This window comes from Marmota flaviventris, chromosome 16 (assembly GCF_047511675.1).
Source record: "Marmota flaviventris isolate mMarFla1 chromosome 16, mMarFla1.hap1, whole genome shotgun sequence".
NCBI classification, from domain to species: domain Eukaryota; kingdom Metazoa; phylum Chordata; class Mammalia; order Rodentia; family Sciuridae; genus Marmota; species Marmota flaviventris.
In genome coordinates, this window is record NC_092513.1 from 5,999,605 (window position 1) to 6,010,065 (window position 10,461).

Sequence of the window (10,461 nt, forward strand, 5' to 3'; positions counted from 1 at the left end):
AGCCAGGCATTTCCTAGCAGCTAGGCATTCTGTGCATTTGCACAGAAACTTCCTTAGCCAACAAGCATGCCACAGTCATGAAGCTATCAGACACCCCAATCCCAAACATAGAACCCTTACAACTCACCACATTCCCAGTACTTATGGACTATAACTTTACCTAGGAATACCTTTGCATTCACACATTTGGTACAGAGTTTAATCTTCTGTCCTTCCCCCCCCCCCATGCTTGTCTAGTGCATTATAGTTGTACACAGTGGTGGGATTTGTTGTTACATATTTGTACATACACACAATAAAACAATATAACCTAGTGAATATCATTCTTCTGTGTGTCCCGTTTGATGGGGGGCAGTGGTTCTCAACTAAAGTCCATCTTCAGATGCCAGGCAAAGATAAAGTTATCTGACCTCAGAAAAATCAAAGAAAAAAATAACCGGATGCAGCGTGTGTGTGCACATGGGTGTGTGTGTTCATGTAGATGTGTGCATGCATTTTTCCATATCAATATCTGTGCCCACCTGTGGATAAAAGTTAAAACTGTCTTTGGGAGAATTATTCTTTATTCTGAAATTATGCATTTTACATTTTTGGCATTAAAATCATCCTTATTTCATAAAATGATGATTGCATTATTTTTAATAGCACCATTTTTAATAATCATATTTGGAAAAATTAAAAGATTGATAATACTATGGAAATATTAGATATAATTTTCACCAGAATTTTTAAAAATATTTTATTTTAGTTGTAGTTGGACACAATACCTTTATTTTATTTTTATGTGGTGCTGAGAATCAAACCCAGGGCCTCACACATGCTAGACAAGTGTTTTACCCCTGAGCCACAACTCCAGCCCCTCACCAGAAATTTTAAAATAAGGAAAACCAGAGTGATGTGAGCTGAAATTCACTCATTATCTTAACTTCAACAAAATTTCAGTAGATTATTATACTTTCTTATTAGAAATAAAATTATTAGAAAGAAAAATACTCAATAACAACAAATTGGGTTTCTGGCCTAAATTAATTCATCCTGAATCTAATCTAATATAGCTATAGGGTTCCAAAGAGGTAGATGATATAAAAGTGTGGAAAACAAAGTAGAGAGGATTTTCTAAGAAAGTAGTCAGTCATTTAAAATTGTGAGGGAATGCAATGTCAAAATACCCAAATTTCTCCAATTAATCAGTAGCTTTTGCAGATTTGCTAGGATGACGTGATTTGGAAAAAACAGGTGATAATCAATATAAGAATTGACTACAGTTGTGTGACCGTCCTGAATCCTATTTGAAGAAAAAGTTAGGAAAAGACATTTTTAGACAAGTAAGGGTATTTGAATGTGAATTGATCATTTTATGTTATTAAATAATTCTAATGAATTCTAAGTTGAATATCATTAATATGTGATTAAAATATGGACATTTTTGGTGAATGCATTTTTCATTAAGTAACAAGGCAATAATTATACAAAAATCACATATTATATTTATATTTCAGCCCTATATCTCACCTAAAATATCAGGAACACTACCTATATCCAATAAACAGGATTTTAGATGCAATAAGCCCATTTATATTTGTTTAGACATTAGCATTTAATGAAGCCATCGAACTTCACCCTCAGATTCTTAGTTATGGTTACTATATAGCCATGACTAAGATTTTAAAAAATAACCATTGTATATTCTTATAAATACTACATGAATCGGAGCATATTAGGGATGTATGAAATATTTATTCATTTACTCACATTGGGTCATTTATTCAACAGCTATTGCCAAACACTTTGATAAATGATGTGAGAGGTTTTAAATAAGAGAAAACCTGAAAGCAAATATTTTAAAAAGCCAAAAAAGAAAGAAAAGGGTTTTTAATTAAGTTACATTTTTTGAAGTGAAAAATTGGAGAGTGCTCTATCTGAGGATTCCAAGGTGCTGCTACTTGGAAATATGCTTTGAAGGTGCGTCATTGAAACTGTGGAAAACCCGCGGGTAAAAGAGAAGCTGCGGCAATTTCTTGGAGAGACAAGTGTGTGGGCACACTTTGACTTAGTTTGGGTGAATGTGAAAGAAGCCAAGGGACAAGGACTTGGACGTGAGATGTTTCTCTGGGAGGCCATTCAGGTCAGAGACAGAGAGAGAGAGAGCATAGAGGAGAAAGGGAGAAAGCAGTGGGCCCCTCACAGCGCGTGGCCCACAGCAGGCACCAGGAGGACAGTGGGGCTCCCTCCACCTTAGAGCTCTGAGGAGCTGTGGATAATTCATCACAAAACTTCTCTGGACAATGGATGGCCTGAGTATTTACTGATAGGTCCCCTGCCCCTTTAGGGGATTCCTCCAGCTACGGGAACCAGCCTGACCTTCCATGCCATAAATGCCCAGAAAGCAGAGTCCTGTGCGCCAGCAAAATCTTAATAGATCAAAGCCACAAGGAAGGCTTCAAGAGCGAAGCCCACAGAAGGGCGGGGTCTGTAAAGCACAGCTGGACTCAGTCAGGTAAAGAAAGAAAAGTGGGCACCCATAAGCTCCCCTGCCTCCCTCCCACCCTCCCACCCTGCGCTGCTCAATCCACTTAGAAATCACAGTAAGTGCCCTCTCTCCCTAGCTCTTCGTACCAGTGCTAGTCTCACTAACAGAAGGAACAAGTGGAGACTGAATAAGAGGAGAGAGAGAGAGGGAGAGAGAGAGGAGGGGAGGAAAAGAGAGAAGAGGAGGAGAGGAGAAGAGAGGAGAGATTGTGGGGTCCTTGGGACCAGGCCAGTGATGGAGAAGGATAACCCTCTCTTGTTGCTCCTCGCCCATGGTTGACCTTCTGCTTCTGCTGCCTTGATTGTCACCTGCTAGGTGACACACATCTTTCCCCAGGAAAGGGTTAAGATTTGCTAATCTAACTGTTGGTCAACAAATACTGTGATTATCACCAGGCAAGGGACCCCAGAGTATGCCGCAGGGGATCCCGAGTTACAGACCTCCCCCTAGTACCACAGAAGTTCATTCTGGTTTTCTAAACCACTGTGGTTATGCTTCCCTTTGCCTCCTGGTCTGCCAGCATGAAGACTCGGTGTTTCTACGTGGGAATCATAACTTGAGCTACTTCAGAACACTTATTGAGAAGCTTCTCAGACACTCTCACACCCAACAGCCAAGAGCCACAATTTAGCAAAGTCTAGGGTGAAGAGATGGGAAGAACACACTCGTGGTTTTTCGGTAGGATTGATGGTAAGGGGCATTGTTACTCTTCCCAAATTCACTTTCTGGTTCCTTATAACATGCCGGAGCCCAGCATATTAGAACACTGTGGCATAATCCATCTGGCACAGTCAATAGCCAGTTCTTTTTTTCTTTTAATTTTTTGTAGTTGTAGATGGAAAGAATGTCTTTATTTTGTTTCTTTATTTTTATGTGGTGCTGAGGATGGAACCCAGTGCCTTATGCATGCTAGGCAAGCGCTCTAACACTGAGCTACAGCTGCAGCCCCTCAATAGTCATTTATTTATGTATCATATCTGATGCATCCCAGTGATATGATAATTATTGTGGTCATTGAAACTTACTCACCTTGAAATAGACTTCTTTGTTGGAAGACATAGTCCTAGGATCCAAATATCAGTATACTGATATCTTTGAGCTCTCTGATTATTGTGCTGCTAAAAATAGTGGATACAGTACAAATTCTGTTCAGAGTGTAACTGTCAATTTTTATAATCAATTTTCCCTCCATAGTGGAAACGTGATGTAGTCAACCTGCCATTTAGTGGCAGGATGGTATCCTAAAGAGAGGGTGCCATTTCCCATCTTGATGTTATTGATATTCTTCCAGGTATGTAGCATCAGCATTAGAGGGCTATCCTGATGGAGCATGCACTACTGCTTTCATGAATGTCCTCCTTTGCGGCTGTTGGGACATTTTGTGCATGGGCCTTTTGCACAGCTTTGGGGGGACTAGGGCCAGCTCTGGATGACATAAATTAATGGAGACACCTGGACAACCTGTGACATGGATGCCTCTTTCATAAAAATGAGGTATTGTAAGCATGGATGAGACCTTCACATTCTCTGTTAACTTCCATATGTCTTTCCATTTGCCTCTTTCCTAGACTTCATTGACCCTCATTTTTAAATCTCTCTCCTTTGATGTCACAATCTAATGGTTCTCCATTAGACATGATTCCAGGTATATTCTAACCTCAGGTAGTGTCTCTTGATAAATGATCTTGGTAACTACGTTCACAGCTTGGAACCTTTCCCAGCAAGAGTAATTCCCCTCTTATTATGCAGATCCACTCATGAGCTGGGCAGTAGTATTGTATCCTTACATGGGTAATAAAGAATAATAAAAGTCTAGGGCCACATGGCTTAATTGATGAACATATTCAAACATTTAAATATTTACTGATCCTTTTGAAAGTCTTCCAAAAGGAAGAAGAGAAGAGAATATTTTGTAACTCATTCTATGAAGCCAAAATGATCCTGTTGCCAAAGCCAGACAAAAATAAAAAATAAAAACTAAAGAAGAATAGCTTTTATAAATATATATGCAAAAATCTTCAGCAACTGGCAACACTGAATCCACCAGCATGTGTATTAGGTTGCTGTGATGAATACCTGAGAAAAGATTGATTTAGCTCATGGGTTCAGTCCATGGTCAGCTAGCACAATCACTTTCAGCCTGAGGTGGAGCTGAGCATCACGGCAGAAGTGAGTGGACAGGAAACCTGCCCACGTCAAGGCAGCCAGCCAGCCAACAGAGAGACAGCATAGGACCAGAGACAAGATATACCACTGCAGGCCTCAACTCCAGTGACTCAATGTCTCCAAAGATGTCTCACCTACTTCAGTCTCCTCCACCTCCCAATAATGTCATTAATGCACTGATGAGATCAGAACCCTCAGATCTATATACACTTCCCCAAAGCTCAGCCCCTGAACATTGCTGCACTGAGGACCAAGCCTCCAGCACGTGAGTCTTTGGGGGACACTGCAGATCCAAACCTTAACAGCATACGGATTATATAACAGAACTAAAAGGGATTTATAGCAGGAATGCAAGAGTGGTTCAACACACCAAAATCAATGTTCTAAGCCATGTTAATAGAGTGATCAGGGAAGAAACTTCCAAGGCAAAATTACCTCACTTAACACAGAAAAAACCTCCGACAAAAGCCAACATCTTTTTATGATAAAAGTACAAGGATAAAAGGGAATTTCCTCAATTTGACAAAGGATAGTTATGAAGAATTCACAGCTAACATCATACTCAAAGATGAAAGAATGAACGAGCTGCCTTTAAGATCAGTGAGAAGACAAGGGTGTCTATTTTTACAGCTTATATCCTGTGGGATATTAGAAGATCCAAGAGAAAAAAATCTCTCTCTCTCTCTCTCTCTCTCTCTCTCTCTCTCTCTCTCTCTCTCTCGACCTAGCACAATAAGACCTATAGGTCAGTAGGACAGAATTGAGAATAACTGAGAAATTGAGAATCTCTCTCTCCCTCTCTCTCTCTCTCTCTCTCTCTCTATATATATATATATATATATATATATTATATATATATATATATATATATATAGAGAGAGAGAGAGAGAGAGATATGGACATATATATCCATATATATATGGATATATATATATATATAAATATATATGTGTGTGTATATACACACACACATATATATCCAAATAATTCTTTAAGATATAAGAAATTCACTAGAACTAATTAACACATGCATCAAGGTTGCAAGATGTAAGGTCAACATAAAATAATATGTTTTTTTTTTATAAACCAGCAGTGAATAATTTGTAAAATGTAATAAAACCTTCTGTTTATAATAGAACTGGAAAGAACAAAATAAAACACCTAAGAATAAATTTAACCAAGGAGGTGAAAGGCTTTTGCAATGAACACTACATTTCTAAAGATAATTAAAAGAAACCTAAACATAAAAAATAAAGGTAACTTGCTTTCTTTCTTGGATTAGAAGACTTAGTAACATTAAGAGGCAATACTCTCCAAAGTTATTTATATATTATTTATATATTCAGAAAAATCCCTATCAAATATCTAATATCATTTTCTTAGAAATGGTAAACCTGATGATTTCATTCACAGCAATTTGAAGTGGGCATGAGAGCAAAAATATTAGTGAATAGAAAAGTTAGAGGAATCATACTTCCTGATTTTAAAACGTATTGCAAAGATAAATTGATCAAAAAGCTGTGACCTAGCACCATAATACCTATAGGTCAATAGGATAGATTTGAGGGTTCAGAAATGAATTTTTGCATCCATGACCAATTGATTTTTGACAAGTTTCCAGGACAGTTCAGTGGGGGAAGAATTGTTTCTTCAAAACGAGTGCTGAAGCAAATGCACATTCACATTGAAAGCATGATATAAGATCCCTAAAACAAACAACACGTAGAAATTAATCAAGTGTGGATCAATGGCTGCAAAAGTTTTAGTTAAAAATATGGGGTCATATATACATGACCCTGGATTTTGCGTGTTTGTGGCAACTTCAATGACATTCTTAGATATTATTTTCATCACTTTGTTGCCATGAGTAATATAGTTATAAAGTATTAAAGTTAGGAATTCAAGCTATTTCAAATGTTGTGATATCTTAATACGTGTATTAGGAAAACATAAAGCTAAAATATAATTATCCAAGCTAAAGTACAGAGGATTACAAATTAAGAACATTCAAAATAATGCTCTTTTTAAAAATAATTACATTCTAATATTGCAAAACCAAATATTTAGAAGTTAAAATATGTAGTTAAAAATTTCAAAATGTACATGCTGCTATGGTATTTTTGGCAAATTTATCAACACATTTAAGTTCTTTTCACCAACATTCATGAAAAGACATGAATGTCTTTTCTAGAAATGTCATTCTAGGCCAACCCAATTATTAAATCTTTCTCAAATTAAATGTTGGTGTCAGGATTTTTCTTTATATTCACAATCAATTGAATTAAATTAGCCTTTAATCATTTTAATTTATATCTGGTGTTCTCCTCTGTGCTTTTAAGAATTGCACAGCAATTATAAAATGTGAATTCATATCATATCATAAAATGCAATTTTCCTTCTTTTCCTTTTTTATGATACACTTTTTAAACATTAAGCTATCATGAAGTTAATGATACAAATGTATAAATATTGACAAAGTTGCTATGTTAAATGTAAAATACACATAATAAAATTAATATTGTAATAATTTTGAAATGAGTATTTCAGTGGCATAGAGTCAAATTACTATGCAACCATCACACCATTTGTCTATACAGTGTTTCTCATTGTGCAACACTGAAACTGTGCTCAACAGATTATTCTCTATGCATCCTCCCCAAGCCTGGCACCTGCCACTCTACTTTTCTAATGTGTGAATTTCACTGCTCAGGAAATGGAGTCTATGCCATTTGCCCTTTTGTAAGCAGTTTTTCATTTAGCAGGATATTTTAACCTTTATTATGTTATGGCATGTGTCAGAATTCCCTTTCTTTTTAAAAGCTGAATAATAATATGAATAATAAATTGATAAAATTCTCATGACTAATTTCACATGTATACATATATTATAGCTGACCCACTCACATGTCAGTAAATGGTTGGTTTGCTTCTTTTGTGTATTATAAAAAAATGCTGCTCTGAACAGAAGAACAAAAACACTGTTTTGAATCACTGCTTTCAAATCTTTGGGGGATGAATCATTGTATTCACCTCTGATCAAAATTTAACAGTATTTGTAATATATAATAAGGTTCCAGAATATATACCTATTGAGTTCATATACTTTATTCTATTTATGGTTATTTATGAATTCTTCTAAGTTGATGACATATTTTTATGGATTCTCTTAATCTTTTAAATGTATTATCTTGAGCTCATTCCAAGAACAGTCTATCAATACAACAAGCTTCTCCTGTATCAATGCAGTAATATATTCTGTATAAATACTTTAAATTGCAAAGTAGCCTTAAATTGCAATTGAAAACATTCACACAGCAAAATATGCTGGTAGCACATTTTCCCACATCCTTCTTCTCAAAACTGACAATATCTCATTCCACATATATTAATTTCTTTACAAGTTTAACTGAATATACTCAAAGATTTCTGTTTTCAGATTGCTTTTTACCACTTTTGCTCAATGACCCTGTTACAATTTTCTTTAATAGCAATTATTTTCTTTCTTAATTATAATTGAAGTAAACTTCAAAGGTAATAATTTAATGCTTTTGCCAATTTATTGTTATTCTAACAGTTTTTTTAATGCAATTGATAAGTATTAACAATTTTTACTTGATTCTTAGACCTTCAAATGATGATGCCAATTTCAAATTTTAAAAACTAGTGTTGTTTACTTAAAAAAAATCTAAAAATTAAAATATTCTTCATCAGGGTTCAATCCCTAGCACCATCAAAACTGGGGGGAAATGGTCCCGTTCAATGCATTCTTCTACACAGCGTATTCTTTTCACTCCTACACTTTATTTTACTACAATTAACAAAATTAGACATTTAGCCTCATCTTAATTTGGAGGGTGTTTCAATTTTGAGATTAGGTGAAAAAAAGTTATTAAATAGTGATATTCAAATTGCATCTAGTATATTCTAATACACTTTGAATTTGCTACTTAAGTAGGCCGACATGTGGCAAATGAAATTTAATGTTGACAAATGTAGAGTAATGCAAATTAGCCTCAGATACAATAAGTAACAGATAAAAAATTACAGGTAATTGAAATGATGCATGAAGACCTTGGAAAAGACCTTCATGTGCTTCCACACTTTCAATAATCTTCTCCATTGAAAATAAACTCAGTGCTGGTTCTGTAAGTGTCAGAAATTAGAAAGGCAAGACTGTAACGACCTTCAGTTCTACACTAAGAAATGACTGATTGAGAGGTCAGAGGACAAAGAGGAGTTTGCCTGGAGCCAATGAAATGAAGCACGTATGTCCTGTACCTAATTGAACATGTGGGTCCAAACCTCAAGTGAAAGTCACCCTTGGGGAAATAGCAAGTCCTGGATGATGGCCTGCTTATCTCCAAACATTGCCACATTGGAACATGGAAAAACAGAATTGGAAGAACAGAAGCACAAGAGAGGGAGAACAAGGTTTTTACTCCAGTTAAATATTCTTTCCAAGGGATTTATCCATTTGTATTTTTCATCACAGAAACCACCTCCACTTTCAATCCCAACCATACAAACCAGAAGGGCAAAGCTATGGATTCTTCTTGCAAATTGAGGTAGATACTAATGGCCACATGGTCCTGGTGGTAGAGAATGGTAGCCCATCAGAGAAGGCTGGTCTTCTGGATGGAGACAGAGTTCCTAAAATCAACAGTACCTTTGCTGATGGGAAGAGCATACGCTGGCGGTGGATCGGGTTAGGAAGAGTAGGAATTCAGTGACTTTACTAGTTCTGGATGAAGATTCCTATGAGAAAGCCTTAAAAAATGGGTAGACTTGAAAGAGTTGGGTCAAATCCAGAAGAAGCTGGGCTCAAATGATGAGAAACTAGTCCTTGTGGTGAATGGAGCAGTGGAGACTTGGATCCAGCCACGGCTCTGCTGCCTTGTGAAGGAGGGGAACAGCTCTGGCGTCTCTCTAAGAAGTGTCCAAGGTGCAAAGGAAGTGTCCATGACTGGTAACACACCTCAGGGTGTGTCTATAAAAACTGGTGGCCTGGTTGATGATCACCTGAGAAGGAAATGGAAAGAATGTGGAGAATGCCCGCCACCAGGAAGTGGTGGAAAAGGTGACATCAGGAAGCTGTGTCCTGTTCCTGCTTGTGGACAAAGAAGCTGCCAAGTGTCAAAGTGAACAGAAGGTACAATTCCAAAGGGAAACACCAGTTTGAAACTCCCGCCCCACTAGGCCTGAGTTGTGGTGAGGAAGACAAGCGCTGGCTGTGGATTCTATCTGAAGTCAGGCCCAGAATAGAAACAGGCCGCAAGGACATAGATTCTGGAAGTCCCACTAACACAATTGGCTTGAAGAACAATGATCTTATAGTTGCTGTGAATGGTGAAACCCTCAAACATGAGTGTGGTGGAAATGATTAGAATGGGTGGAGACCAGACTTCACTGTTGGTGGTAGACAAAGAGAAAGGTAACATATAGCACTGGCTCATTTTCTCCATTTCTCTACTATCAAAGTTAAGAAATGCCTCACGGTTCTGTCAAAGCGGGTCCAATCCCTATCCCTGGTCCTCTGTAGGTCTCAAGTCCAGACACCATCTGCCGCAGTCCGGCTGCAGCAAAATAACCGGGGGTTGACAAGCAACTTGTGTACATTGATACAGCAGGAATGGGAGCCGTTTATTGCAGGACAGGAGCAGTATTTATACATTCCACACAGCTTATCTAATTAACATAAACTAGTTACAGCAGTCAACCAATCAGGAATCTCCACACTTAATGGCTCGCTGGAGTTACTTCACAAA

General features: G+C 37.2%; 1 pseudogene; it reads left to right on the forward strand.

Moving 5' to 3' along the window:
- Positions 1–2,375: 2,375 nt before the first annotated feature.
- On the forward strand, positions 2,376–10,235 carry LOC114092744 (Na(+)/H(+) exchange regulatory cofactor NHE-RF3 pseudogene; annotated as a pseudogene).
- Positions 10,236–10,461: the final 226 nt, after the last annotated feature.